The sequence below is a fragment of the Motacilla alba genome, chromosome Z (assembly GCF_015832195.1).
Source record: "Motacilla alba alba isolate MOTALB_02 chromosome Z, Motacilla_alba_V1.0_pri, whole genome shotgun sequence".
Taxonomy (NCBI): domain Eukaryota; kingdom Metazoa; phylum Chordata; class Aves; order Passeriformes; family Motacillidae; genus Motacilla; species Motacilla alba.
Genome location: NC_052046.1, coordinates 16,722,634 through 16,737,949, shown reverse-complemented (window position 1 = coordinate 16,737,949; position 15,316 = coordinate 16,722,634). Strand labels below are relative to the sequence as shown.

At 38.0% G+C, this 15,316-nt stretch overlaps 1 protein-coding gene across 8 annotated transcripts in view; it reads left to right on the top strand.

Moving 5' to 3' along the window:
- ARL15 (ADP ribosylation factor like GTPase 15) overlaps positions 1-15,316 on the top strand; it is a 226,551-nt gene that overhangs the window by 22,925 nt on the left and 188,310 nt on the right. The window lies entirely within an intron of this gene.

Here is a 15,316-nt window from a genome sequence, read left to right as displayed (position 1 = left end):
TATCTTAATCAATGATCTGGATGAGGGGATTGAGGGCACCCTCGCTCACTTTGCAGATGACACCTAGTAGGGTGGGAGTGCTGATCTGCTGGAGGGCAGGAAGGCTCTGCAAGGGATCTGGACAGGCTGGATCATGACCTGAGGCCAGTGGTGTGAGGTTCAACAAGGCCAAGTGCCAGGTCCTGCCCTTGGGTGACAACAACCCCAGGCAGTGCCACAGGCTGGGGCAGAGTGGCTGGAAAGGACCTGGGGGGTGCTGGTGACAGCAGCTGAACATGAGCCAGGGTGTGCCCAGGTGGCCAAGAAGGCCAGTGGCATCCTGGCCTGGATCAGCAATGGTGTGGCCAGCAGGAGCAGGGCAGGGATTGTCCCCCTGTGCTGGGCACTGGTGAGGCCACACCTCGAGTGCTGTGTCCAGCTCTGGGCCCTCACTGCAGGAAAGAGACTGAGGAGCTGGAGAGAGTGCAGAGAAGGGCAATGGAGCTGGGGCAGGGTCTGGAGCACAGGTCCTGTGAGGAGCAGCTGAGGGAGCTGGGGATGCTTATCCTGGAGCAAAAGAGGCTCAGGGGTGACCTTCACTCAGGGGTGACTCTCTACAATTGCCTGAAAGGAGGCTGTGGCTGGGGGCAGTCATCCTCTTCTCTGCCAGCAAGCAATATGATAAGAAGAAATGCCCTCAAAGTTGTGTCAGGCGAATTTTAGAGTGGCTATTAGGAAAATGTGTTCCTAATGTCCACTATTTGTACTTAATATCCACTAATACCTACCATCAAAATTCCATCATGGAAAGGGTGGTGAAGCTTTGGAAGAGGCTTCCCAGGCAAGTGGCTGATTCACCGACCCTTGGGGTATGTAAAAGATGTGTAGATGTGGCGCTCAGGGATCTGTTTTAGTGGTGGACTTGGCCATACTGGGTTAATGCTTGGACTTAAAGATCACAAAAACATTCTCTAACGTAAATGGTTCTAAGATTCTTTCCTATGTATAATAGTAAACTTTGAACTAAAAAGCTCATTTCAAAATGCATCCATCATTGGATGGTATTTGGTCTAAAGAGAGTATGACTTGCTATGTAATTAGATTTCAGTCCTTAATTGCTTGCATTTCATAGAACTGTAAAAAAGCTTGTGTTGGTGTCACTGAAACTGAAAGGAAAACAAAAACTCTCCAAAAACCTGTCCATTTTTACTGTTAGAGGATTAAAGCATTACTTTATTCTGGCCAGGATGTGCAACAGAAGCAATTTGATCCCCACATTGCCTGGGTTGTGCAGAGAAATTCAATCACACATAATTTTTACTGGAATTTTCACATATTGATACAGTCAAAACCCAAAGAAAGTAGTTGGTTCAATGTTCATTGGTCCAAAGTTACACAGTTCTTTGTATCTGGTTCCCAACTGGTTATTGATCTCTTTGCCTTCGATGGTTCTCATTCTCTGTTTTCTTACCTATCTTTTCCCAAACCAGGGGTCTCCAGCCATGCCAGGGGTGATTTTGGAGCTGGTGGTCATTAATGGTCCTTATTTTTTGTGTATCTTCTGTGTTACTCCCAGTCTGCTCAGATGTTAAGGTCATCAGGCCTCGAGTGGTGAAACAGTCCTTTGAAAGGAAACCTTAAGTCCTTTACCCTGGGCAAAGGTGAACAAAACCCCTGACTAAAGCTATATTAAAAAAATTTAAACTTGATATAATTTCCAGCAGGATGTGGAAGGAACCTTAAAGATCATCCAGTTCCAGCCATCCTTCCATGGGCAGGGACACCTTCCACTATCCCAGGTTGCTGAGAGTGCTTTTCAGCCTGGCCCTTGAACACAGCCAGGGATGGGGCATCCACAGCTTCTCTGGGGAACTTGTGCTGGTGCTTCACCACCCCTACAATAAAGAATTTTTTCCTAACATCTAACTAAACTTCTTCTCTTTTAGTTTAAAGCCATTGCCCCTCATCACTCTCCCTCTTATTTATTTATGTATTTATTTTATTAATTTAATTTTTATTCATTTGGTTATCTTTTGTTTGGTATTCAGTTTTATTATTGTTTTATTATTACTGACCCAATAACTCCAGTGAAGGAGTTATGATCTTTTACAGAGAGAACTCATTCTATTTGTGATTTAACACTCAGAAAGTTGCTAAAAGCTGGAAATTTATCTATAGGGCAAAGCCAATATATATGATGTTTATGAAATGTACATACTTTATTTTTTACTGCTAAATATTTGAACAGATTTTAAGTTTGTTTCACTTTCTGGTTGCACATCACCAAACGCCAAAGAGTGGCTGTCAGTACCAGGACATTCTTCAACTTTATCTTCAGGCAGTTCTTGCTGTTTTTTGTAACTTAATGTTTTGGTAACATTAGATTACAAAATCATCAGTTTTTGAAGTTTTCTCCTAATTTATACTTATAATTATATGGTCCTACTTACCTGAATTACAAGTTAAAAATCTGTTAGATGGGTAGTAATTTTTTATGGAGGAGAGTTTCTTGATTTTCCTCACCAGTTTCAGATTGCCCCTGTGAGCTGCAGGGACAAATAGCAGTCCTTACCAAGTAATGGTTTTTTTTTTCAGTGCTGTCACTATCAAAATGGCAAAATTGAGCTATGTCAGATCGAGCTGGTTCAGTATATTTATAAGACAAGATACTGTGCAGCTGGTTTTAGACTCTTATATTTTTGAAAAACCCTTACACAGTTTCTGATTGGCAGGTCCTAACTGTCTTATGAGGTGAAATTAATGTTAAGCTTCTCCATTTTGTAGGAAACCTAATATGAATTCCCCTGTTTAAAACTGAAGTGGAATGAAGTTCAAGAGCAAGGAGAAGAAGCTGTTTAGGGAGAAGTAATAATTTATTTTTTTTAATTACATGATGGACGTGTGGAATAAGTCTTCAAATGGAGTAAAACCAAACCGAGAAAAATTAAAACCACAGGAATGAAAACTAATTTTCAAACAATACATTTCTGTTGGCATATTTTTGAGCAACATTTGTAAACAATTTGGTTTTGGGCTAGTTCCCATTCTGTAAAATTAAAGTAGAAGTAGATTGTATTATTAGATATTATTATAATACTGAATTTTGAATGGGCTTTATTTTAAATAAATATGCCAAGTATACAAGTCAGCCTATTTTCAATGAACTGACTTGAGACAATTATCTAATAATTTGAGCAGAAGGCTATATACAATTTGTCTTGGAAGTACCTTTGCAATTGTGAAAGAAAACATTATATTTGTAGAACTCAGCATCACACGTGTTTTTTTTCAAAAAACATGAAAGCAGAACACTTTCATAATGGTGGTTAATAGTATGAAATATATTTTACAGTGATTGTGAGATTAAAATAATTTAAAGAAACAGTCTCTGTATGTTGAGGACTTTACCTGCAATTCAATATTTTTGAGGGTTGATTTGGCTTGCTGTCTTTTTTTGGAGCTTATTGGGTTTTTCTCCTCCTGTATGCCCCAGCAGACAAGGTCTCTTGGTCTTCTTTTACAGAAATACAGTATATAACTTGAACTTCAAATTGTATTTTTGTGCTAAATATAGGATTATTCTAGTATATGTTCTACTTGATGCCAAGAATAGTAGTAAGAGAAAAAAAAAGCAGTTATGTATGGGTCCAGAGGTGTCCTGTGCTAGCTTGTATCAGATGAGTGTATGTATTTAGAGTACCTTTTGTCCTGTAGAAAAAAATCTGAAGATGAGGAGTGCCTGAACGTAAGCTGTAACTTTTTCGAGTAACCTGTCACTTTAAGTCGGCAAGTGTCCAAAGTGCAAGTAAGCCTCAATTACATCTCAGTGCAGTGCTGCTGCTATAATTAAGCCAGGAAAGGGTTCTTAGGCCCAATTCTGCCTTTTTCAAGGGTTATGAGTCTTGGGAACGTGCAGAAAGGTGTAGAAAAACAGCTATAGCTTGGCAAACAATAGCCTTCTCTGTCAAAACTTGGGTTTATCTCAGTATAGTATTTTGATCAAGCTGCATAGACCTATAAACAATAACATGAGTATTTTTTTCTAGAGTTCAATATCCCCTTTATATTTCTTTGTTTAAAGTTTAAAACCAACTGCTTCATGAGGAAATGATAAGGATGACTTTTTTTTTGTTGGGGAAATCCAGGTTGAAAGTTCTGAGTTGCCACAGAGTGTGAATTGGAGGATATAAGTACGGGGCCCCTCCCTATTTTAGCAGAAGCCTTTTTAAAGCTTTACACAAAGGGTTCTATGGAACATGAACTATTTTTTTTTCTAAATGGCTAAACAGGATGTAGATATAAATAATAATTCAATACAAACTTATTTTGGTGGAGCTTTCTCACACATAGTTTCTTGTATATTGAGAAATGCAATTTCCTTTCAGAAACAGTTTTTTTCACTAGTTTCCGGATGGTGTTTAAGAAAATTTCATACCATTCAAAAGGTATTTGAAACCTCTTTTTCCAAGGTGTTGTGATTTTTTTTGCTAACAGTAATGTTTTTTTTCTTAATCAGAAATCATTCTGACTTTTCTCAACTTCCTGCAAAATATTCATGATAGAGAAAGAAAGCGGTCAGGTACTGGAGTAGAGACTTCTCATACATACCCTGTTAATAAAACAAATGTTTGGATTCTCTCTTTTTAGAGCACTCCTATTCTTGAATACAAGGTGAATAGTAGTTTAATGAAACTTTCCTCAAAAATTGCATGCTGATTTATTGTAACAATAATCACTCTATAACTTTAAGCCTCCTTATTTTTGTTTTGTTTAAATGTGTCTGCGCAGTAGCTTATCTGTGGTTTATTCCATACAGTCAAATCACTGTTGCTGACATGCACTTTCTACATAGCAACAGGGAAATCCTTTGTGAAGTTACCACAGACAGAGATTTAACAGAGAGGCAGTAGCAGAGTATGAAACCACTTCTAATTCTGGCAGTATGCTTGACTGTTTAATCTTCATGTTGGAGATACTGTCCTACCTTAAGGGCAGATATCATGGTTGATGTAACCTGAAGAAAATAGGAGAATCTTTGATGGGCTATGATAGGAGAGTTGGGAAATACTTTTGTATGAAAGCAGGAAAGAAATGCTTGTCAATCTTGTTGACATTTTATAACATCTTGTTCAGACAGGCTAGTTTTGAATCACTTGGATGTCTTCAGATTTAAATCACAGTGGGAGTGAATTTAGGCACAATTGGGGTTGGTTGGTTGGTTTTTTTGGCAGCATAGTTTGTATTGAGTTATTTCTTGCTTTGAGTGGTGTTGGCATGCAACAGGCTTTGTATATTTTTATTCCAATGTATTCTCCTATATGATCTTATGCTATAAAGTTAACTAGCTAAAATGTTTGTTTTTCCTCCCATTTGTCTTTCATATTTAAATTTGAGATAATTCTCACAGCAGTACTACTCCTGATTAGCCTTATAGGTTTGCTAATTTCTTGTATAATTCCTTTCAAGCTGTACCATCTTGTCTCAGCAGAAGTGTTTTCTTCTTCTAGTCACGACTAGTTTATGAGGCCTAATTCTTTCTTATGAGTATGTAAATTGTTGAAGGGAGCCAGGATCACCTTCTCTGTCAGTGCTGGTAAGGGCTTTTTGCTTTGCCTTCTACATTTGCCTTACCTGTGTTAGGGATTTATGTGCTTATTTTTGCATTTCTGTGGCTCAACTTCTGCTTCACTCAGTCACCTGCTTTGATGAAATAATATGTTAGCCTTCTACTTCTTGAACTATGTCTGAAAGGAAGGTCACTTGTGACACTCAAGCTAACCTGTTTTGTTTGTGGATCAAAATCATTCTGTATTACTGCCCCTCTGTTTTGTATAGAAAGAAGATTTTGGGGAGGATTCTGAGACCCAAGAGGTGTATGCAGGCAATGTGCACTCATCCTCTCTTTGCCTCTTCCATGGTGGTTTCTTCTGATTGTTACAAATGTAATGCTTACTGCCTCAAGGGCTTTGTCTGCAAGGTGTTAGTAGGAATGTCTATGAAGTTTCTTTTGGTTTTCTTTCTGTTCTTACCTTCCTTCTTTTTTTTTAAGAGTCTCTTCTTTTTTTTTAATGGTCCTCCTTTAGCCAGTTCTTTATTTAAGCCCTGACTTGTTAGGCTGTGTCTTCTGTCAGCTACTGACTGCGAAAAGTTCTCTGTGACTCTTTAGTTATTATCTGTTATTTGAATTTTTTTTCCTAAGATGTTTTCTGACTGAAAAAATTATTCCTCAAAGACTTTTTTTGGTGCTGGCAAGCTCAAAACATTGGCAATTTATGCTTTTTATTTTCTGGAGAAGTGCTATTTTTCTGACTTTGGAATTTCTTTTTGGTAGTCTTTAATCTGCTATGAGGAACTGAGAGAAGACTTGAAGCTCAAAATATGTGCAGGGGTTAGGACAACAGAGCAAAGTGAATCTTCAAGATTGAGATTATCCATCTCCTTATATGGGTAAATCTTTCTATGAATAAGTCTTTGTTTGGATACCTGTGCTTGTGAAAGATGGAAATTAGTGACTTAACAATGATCCTATCTAGTCCTATGTTCCCTCTGAAAGGAGGAAGAGTCAGCATGATGCTGAATCTTGAGTTTACCAAAAGTGGGTTTTACTTTCTATGTAGTTTGTGCTGAATACCTCTCATGCCTCTGAAGCTGCTGTGAGTTCTCACTCCCAGCTTTTTGAATACACACTGCTGATTGGTTTTCTTCAGCCTACAGTAAAAACTTCCATAAATTCAGGGCTGTGGTTCTCAGATCCGGAATAATGTATTCTCAGAGAATTTTTTTTAATGAAATCTGACAATGATTCTAGCTCAAAACAAAAACTATCCCACCTACCTTTCCCAATTTAAAAAATAAGAGGGAGGTGAGAGGCAGGGAAGAAGAAAATTTGTGTTTCAGCCTTTTATCTGGTTATCTGTGGGATTTGGGGAGGATGCATATTCTTGTGCTGAGCAATTTGTTAGTTTTATGAAAGTCTTTTCTAAGGCATTGAAGGGAATGTAGAGAATGGAGGACAGTAGTATCAGGGTTCTTAGTTGCCTGTTCTCTGGTTCACATGACTGAATTAAATTTGATTGTTGGATCTGAGATCAAGAATATGTTTTTTTTCTGAAATCAGACTGTCTGGCTTGTGTTGCTTCCTTCATTTCCACTATGGTAGGAGGTGGTTTACCTCTGAGTTGGTAATTTTACCTGCTCTGCACCCTAAATGTGGAGCTCAGGTGTTGATAATAGCCTCCTACTGTCAATTCTTCAGGGCATTTGATTGAGGCACCTGGTGGCTAAAGTAATTTAGCATAATTGACATCTCTGGGTCTGTTTTGTAGTAACATTTGAATAAAATCAATGGAATACATGTTAATGGTTTGAAAACTCTGGTGTTCATTTCCATCTTTAAATTAATTGCACTTTTTTTTTGAAAATTAGTACCAGAAGCAGTGACACTACTTGTTGTTAGCAAATTACTCATGTAGACATGGTCTGTTCTTCTTCCTGAGTCGCAGTCATTATTTTGGCTTATGCCTGTGCATTGCTAATTTGACTGTCTCATACCATATTCTGTAAAATTTCTGTCTGCTTCAGTTGTCTTGCTGCATGACTGGTCATAAGAAACATGTCCTACAGAGCTATTTCATAAAGCCTGTGTGCTTCTATACCATGTGGATATTGCCTGAGGGCTTAACACACTGTGTTTGCAAAGCAATGTTTGCTTATTAAAAATTCAGACAGTGTATACAATTTCATGTAAAATTACTGAGAAAAACCCTGCTATGCTTTAGAAAGTGGTTATAAACCATGCAATTCCTATCTGAAAAATCCTAGTGATTTCCCTCCTCTCTTCCAGGACTGTAGGTTTAGATACCGTGAGACTGTGTGGTCCTTCTCTGCCCTTATTTTCAAGTGGACATTCAGCTATTAAACATGATGTTAGTTTATTTTTCCTAATGTCTCCAATCCTTTTACAGACAATAATGGAGAATTTAAAAGAAGCAAATATTACCAGTTCTCCTTAAATTTTATTGGTGTTTCTCAAAAAAATCTTGCAGACTAGTCTTCTCCATTCCCCAGCACTGTCTAGCAAGAGCCTACATTACCAATGATTATGCATCTTAACTTTAACTGCTTGTAGTAGCTTCTTTCTTCCCTGTCAGGAGATTGAGAAACAGCTGCAGTTCCTGGATGTAGGTGTGAAAGTTCACACCTTGCCCTGAAGTGGCTGAGCTGTGGCCAGCTAAAAGTAGATGATTGTTCCCTGGATAATATAAGTGCATCAGTAGCTACTCTGAATTATGTGGTTCAAATCTTAATTGGTATTATTGAATCTGTTCACTGGCAGACTCTGGGCATAAAAATTAATATTAAAATACTATTTTGTCTTTTGTCAGATGTCAAATGAGTTGGTGCACAGAAATTGAATGGACCGTATCATAAGTTTGTGATACTAATACATTATTTGAAAACTAATTCAGACGGCAAGTGGACTCATGGGAAATGACATTGAATTGAATGTTATAAAAATATAGTCTGACACAGCCTTGGTGTGTAAACCAATTTAATTGTAAATCAATGTAATTGTCTAAACTGCACATGAAGAGATATCCTAGACCAGTTCAAAGGAGGAGGAGAATGAAACCCAGAAACTGGATATAGTGCAAGTAAAAAGAGAACAGATTAGCTGGGTTGCAAAGGGGAAGTCTGTGCCCACTTAACAATTAAGTGCTTCATATTTTGGTGAATTTGAAATAAATGAGCAGCATGAATGCATGCTGAATGAAATAGCTACATATGAAGACTAGAACAGAGGTATATGTAACTCGGCAAAATAGTTTGTGTGTGTTAGCTTGACATGCAAACTGAGAAGTGACAAAGCTATGACAATTAGTGAAGTGGACTGCTATGACTTGATAAAACTTACCGGTCCTTTCTTTTCTTTGGAAAAGAAGCGAATGCAGATGCTAGAAACAGGATAGTGATGCAGTTTGATGAGTAACTGTTGCTCCTTTACCTAAAGCATGACATAGGTGTTTTTCCATCTCTCTGCTAAAAATGTATGGAAATAAAATACCTCCAGGTCTGTTTAAAAACAAAAAATGTGACAGTTTTTAAATCCTTCCTTCCCATTCTGATTTCAGAGGCCGCTACATAATTTGGGACTCTTTTCTTAGAATAATGACATTAAAGAGGAAAATTATTTTTTGTAGAGGATTGTACACTTTTTTTTTTTTTTTTTTAGTATGGTATGTAGAGGAGCTTGTGCTGTAAGATCATGTTGGAGTTTAACAGCATTTGAAGGGCTAAATGTTTATATGGGTATTTCATTATATTTTACCCAGTCTTAGAGGTATGAAACCTCAGGCTTTCATGAGGTAGTCTACAAACAATATTTCAGAGCTTTACACATGCATACTTCAATGCTGTATTGTATATTTTGTCTTAGCAGCCACTGGCAGACATAGAATCACAGAGTCAATTAGGCTGTAAAAGACCTTTGAGGTCATAGAGAGCACCTGTCAAGTATACCATGGCACTAAGTGCCACATCCAGTCTTTCCTTAAAGACTTCCGGGGATGGTGACTCTGCCACCTCCTTAGGCAGGCTGTTTCAATGCTTGACAACCCTTTTGTGAAGCAATTCCTCCTGATGTCCAAACCTGAACTTTCCTTGGTGCAGCTTGAGACTATGTCCTCCCTTCCTGAAAATTTGTATGGAAACCTGTGTTTTACTCTTACTAAAACACAATCTGTAAATGTCTGTTCCTAAAAACAATCAGCTTTTGTGAAGTTGCAGTCTGTTTATACTTAGCCCTGTTAGCATTTTCTACTCACTGCTGAAGGTTCTGTCCTAGGATTAAAAAACAAAATTCATCTTGCCTCCCCTTTGACAGATGTACCCATTAGTGAACTCAGCCCAATTTTAACACAACAATTTTAACAGCTATAACCTTCTGGTTTTGATCCAATGCTGAAGATACAGAAGGACTTTTACAGTAGTAACTTTGGAACTGGCAAACGTGTGTGGAATATTGTGGTGCTGATGACAAAAAACACTTCCTTGTCAGTGTGCTGGCATCTGATTTCTTCTTCTTTGTTTACATCTAAAGCAATGGTCAAATGCACCTTTGATCTGCCTGGAATGGATGGAGAGAAGCGTGGTTACCTGTCTTAGCTGCTAGAACATAGTTAGAGTCCTCCCATATCTGCCTAAGTCCAAGTCACCCAGTTTAGTTTAAAACACTGTCTTTGATAATTTATGCATTGTCTCTTTCCAGGAAAGCAAGTGGAGATTCTGCAAGTATTCCTTTAAATCTGACATATGAGTGACATTCTCTCTCAGAAGACCCATACATCAAACTCCTGCAGACCATTCAAAATTTAGGAGACATTACAATTGTCTGATTGCAAAGCCCAGCTATCACAGATTGGGAAATATAGAAGCTAGATAATCCTGCCTAATTTGCGCTCTGTGTTTCATGTGTGTTTTTGTATAGCCTTTAATTACCTAACATTGTTTTGTTTTCCTTCTTCCTTTCCCCATTGAACCATGAGTCATTCATTGCACAGGATGGGTGGTGGTAATTTAATTAGCTACTGCTAACAATTGTGGAGAAAAACTGAGTTAGATGTTGTTGCCTCAAATTCTTTTTTGCTATTTGTTCTGAAGTAGAATTAGAACACAAAGATGGCTGTATTAGGTCAGCCCAAATACACTGCTTGACCAGCAACATGTTTTACAAGATCCATAAACAAGTTCCTATGAAGTTATAAGAATAGGAAATATGTATGCACTAATGTTACCTGATAAATTACAAGTTTGCAACTCTTTTAAGCCCAAGAGATTTTGGAGTTTGTTGTGGCTTATGTTCTTTTATCATCAGTAGATTTGCATCTCGGACTATGTTGAGCTTCTTCAAGAAGTCAGGAAGAATACATGGCCTCTTTTTCAAATAAGCTGGTGGTTCTTTAGATGAACTACCAGTTCCACAAGGAACCACTCATGTCCTCCTGAAGTTGTGTCTGATGAGCTGGACTCAATGGCTTTTAATCCTTTTATGGGAAGAGAAGTTTGCAGTGACCTTTACCACTACCCTGTAGAACTTACCTAAACTTTTATACATGTGTCAGACCTCCTAAAATTCTCTTTTCCTGAATAAAGAAACTAAGATTGTTTAAGTTCAGAATTGCTTGAAGGAAATGTTATCCCATATTTGGAGCATTCTTTTTTGTCCTTTTTCCACATCTGTTAACATTTTTGATAAAAAGAAAATAAAAAAATCTTATGTATAAATATGGTTATACTGAAACACAGATTTACACAATGGTTTGATGATGTTCCTGTCTTTAATCCTTTTTTTTTTTTTTTAATCAGGGACCAAACTCCTGTTTAAAAGGGATTGTCATGACCCCAGATCTTTTTTCTGAGCAATAGACCCGATCAACTTATTAGGACTGCTGTTTTTTTTTCCCTACATGTAGATCACTTCATTTGTTGAATGTCACCTTCTATTCTGATGTCTGTTCAGTTTCACATTGTCCCTCCATGAAGATTTACCCTGTACTGTTTTGAGTAACTGGATGTTTCTTGCTGCTTACCTTTGCCACTGCAGATCCATCACAGTTCCTTGAGAAATTTTGCAAGTGGCCTTCCTGCACTGCAGAATTGACCCTCTGTTTCCTAACACTTAACCAATTACTCATTCATACAAGTATTTTCTTACTCTGTCACGATGACTTGGGTTTCTTCAGCTTTTGAAGAATTTTGTAGAGAGCTTACTGAAAATAGGCCTTGACTATGCTTTTGTGCATCTTTCTGTCGCAGTTGTGGCTACTGTCAGGGTACCTCACAAATGCTGAATTTTATTTATTCATGTTCTAAAATGTCTTCAGTTATAGAACAGAGCATAAAGTAGCTGAAGTCTAAACTGTGTTATAACTTACTTCCCAGTTTCAGACTCACTCTTTTTTTTTCTCTCAATTTTTCCCCCAGAATTCTCATCCTCCTGAAACATGCCATCATTTCTCCTACATATCCATAATGCTGGCTGTAGCAATGACTAGTTCTTTTCTAAGTCACGCTCCAGCTAAGTCATACTCTTGTGGTGTATCTAAAATAGCATGTATCTTTGAAATGTGCAAGTGTTCTAACAGAGCCACTCCATGGCAAAAATGATGGAATTACATTTACCAAGCTGGCAGTCTTCTGTTTGTAATGAGAAAATCTCTTGCCTTGTTCAAATTTCTACAGCAAACAATGTTATATAGTCTATAGATTTGTAAAACAGACTAAATTTGGTGTAATTTGTCTTGTATAGGTTCAGGATTGTTGCAGTGCCTTTGTCTTCACTGTCAAAAGACTTAAGAAGGACAAATAAACATCATTACCAGAGACATTTCTTTGTCACCTCAAATTTGAGATTGGTGTTTATGACACCAGCTGGTCCTGTGGCACCATCCAGCACTGTACAGAGAGCACAGCAAAGGCCAGCAATATGATACAGCAAAGGCACCACATAACGATTGATCCACATAATGATATGTGCCAGCAATGTGATAGCAAATTAATTTTCAATTTTATTCACTGTACTCATATACTTTTCCAAGGATTTGTCTGCAAATGCTGTGTAAATGATTTGCTTTCTTGCATTTAGAATGGCACATCTCAATTTTCTTAAAGAATTAAAAAAAAACCAGGTTTCTGTGGAACAGAAAATAGATGCACAACAGGAAACAATGTGGAAAATTCCCATTATCCCACTGTTTTACTGTAGTGGAAAAGTTGGGCTTGGAAAGAGGTGGTTTATGCACATAGACTTTTATTCCTATCTGGCACAGAATTGGATTTGATCACTGTGTCCTGACATTGTGAAAGGAGGTCTTCTGTTCCCCAGTGTTTTTTGGCAGTCAACACAGACTGGGGTGTGCCCTAAAGGTACATGGGAACGCAACCAGTCAAAAGGTTTCTCTCTGCTGCAATCTTGCAGCTGCAAGGGAGTGATAAATTAAGTGTGAATGTGAGAGTATATATTTGTCAGTAAATAATAAAATTTGTCAATAGATACTTGTCTGATCTACTGCTGTTGTCATAGAGGAGGTAGGAGGCAAGAGGGTAAGGGAACAAGTAGGAAAAAGGAAGTAGGAAAATGGGGATTTTCTTCAATCAGTTGCCATCTCAACTTTCTTTGAGTTGAAATCTCAAAGTGTTTTTAGGATTTTTATTAACACTGTAGAGTTTTAAGATTTCGCCTGTTCCAGTATTGCCATCTGTAAAGCTGTTTTTCCAGATACACATGTAGTTTCTTCATTGGTGTGTTTAGAGTACCTGAAATACTTATTGAAGCTAGGAAAGAAAACAGGAAAGGAAGGAAAACAGTGGGAGAGGGGAAAAGTAGAGCAGTAGCTATAGAGAGTATATGTGGTAGACTGATTAGTAGGAGTGATGTATGTATTTGTACACTTCTTATTTTTTTCTGCAGTTGTTTGCATATCTTGGACATTTTTTCCATTGGCAAAACAGAACATTTTACAAAGGGTGGCTTTTAGGATCTTTTAGTATAGGTCACATGGCTACAGCAGGAAAACCAGGTAATTGCCTAGACTTTGTACAGCTATGGAAGAAGACAGCTGTTCTGCTGGGTCTTAAGTTGTGTTGACTTCTTGCCCATACTGTGTATGTAATTACTAATTGTAATTGGAATAGTAAGTTCATGTGTAGATAGTCTGTCTAAGTGAAGAACAGGAAGGTCAAATGCTAAATTTTATTTCTCATTGCCCTCCCCAGTAAATCTCATTTTCCAGTGACACCTTTTTTAGCCCAGAGCATGATGGATGTAGGTTATGTATTGTACCTAGTGTGGATGGAGCTCAAGATGATGATGCACAAGTGGGGCTGATCAGTTATGATAGCTCTGCTTCTGGATGTTGGACCTGCAGAGTCTTGAGGTTAACAACCAGATGAGATGGTGATTGTTCCAAACTTTGGCAATCTGTGTAACCAAATCTAGTGTGGGTTGGTAATATAATGCCCAATAGTTGGTAAACCTGAGATCAGTAACTCAACTGGTTATGTGGTAGCTATTCCTCTTTGTGAACCTTCCTCGAACTGTTGAGGATTTATCTATTATGGAAATGACAGGTTGGCATTTTCAAAGCTATTCTTAATAATGGTTGGTATTTACACAGTCCCTTCCACTTGTTTTTCAAAATATAAGATTCTTATAATTTACAGCCATTTTGGAAACTTTTGACTGTTTTGCATAACCCCTTGTCTGACTGCTCTACAGCAAGGCTTATTAGCTAAATGCTGTTCCCTCTCAAAGCCTTCCCACCTTCCTGTAGAGACTGGAGGAGTAACAACTGTTTCATGCACCATTTCTCATGTGAAGAACTTAGTAGCATGTACAAAATTTTAATCAGTTTACTTATACAAGAATCAACTCCTCTGTTAAGTAATCTCTGTCATGAGGACAATACACAGCAGACCTTTTTAAAAGCAGACATCAGGGTTTTGCTAATGATTGGTGGGTTGGGGAAACTCACATGTTCTGTGTTGTTTTTTTAAGAATTATGATGTACCTCTTGCTTCAGCATTGGGATTTTGTTTGTTAACACAGGGACTCTGTCATCACTCTGCGTGCCAGCAGCACATCTGCTTCCTGTTTTCTCTGGTATAGGTGAATGCAGGTCTTTTTATTTCTACTCTGCTTGTGAGAAGTTCTGGAACTGATTTCTTTTTTCTCCCCATCTTAAAGAGGGAATTTAGTTTTGGTTCCAAAAACCTGTATGTTTTGTGTCCAGTACTGATTTTCTTGAATGTGTTTTTCACACTGGCTGCAGGTAGAGAGCAGCACTGAGATTTTTCTCAGGCCTTTGTTTTGTTACTGTATTACCTGCTTGAAGAGTCATTCAGTTCTTTTCATACTTCGGATGACCATATGTAATGGGCAGTGTAATGTTTCTTATGAAAGCCCATCCTCCCTGGTCTCCAAAAGCACAGAAGTTGATACCATGCAGGCTTGGGGATTCAGATTAATAGGATTTTCACTCTTCTGTGTCTTTCTTCCATGTAAGTAGGCTTGAAAACATGTTGTCAGTTTATAGATTGCATTTGTAGGATCTGGTCACCCACTAAATTAACAAGATTAATATAAATGAAAAGTTAAGGAGCTCACCAGATGTTTAGTTTTGCATTGCAGCTGGCCAGCACTGAAGAGGACACTACAGCTAGGGACAGAAAGGTCTTGGGTGACTCTAGTCTGACTTTCTGCTCAGTGCAGGGTCAGCAAAGATGCCATACCACGTGGCTCAGGGCTTTTTGCAGTCTGCCTTTAAATAACTTCCACGAG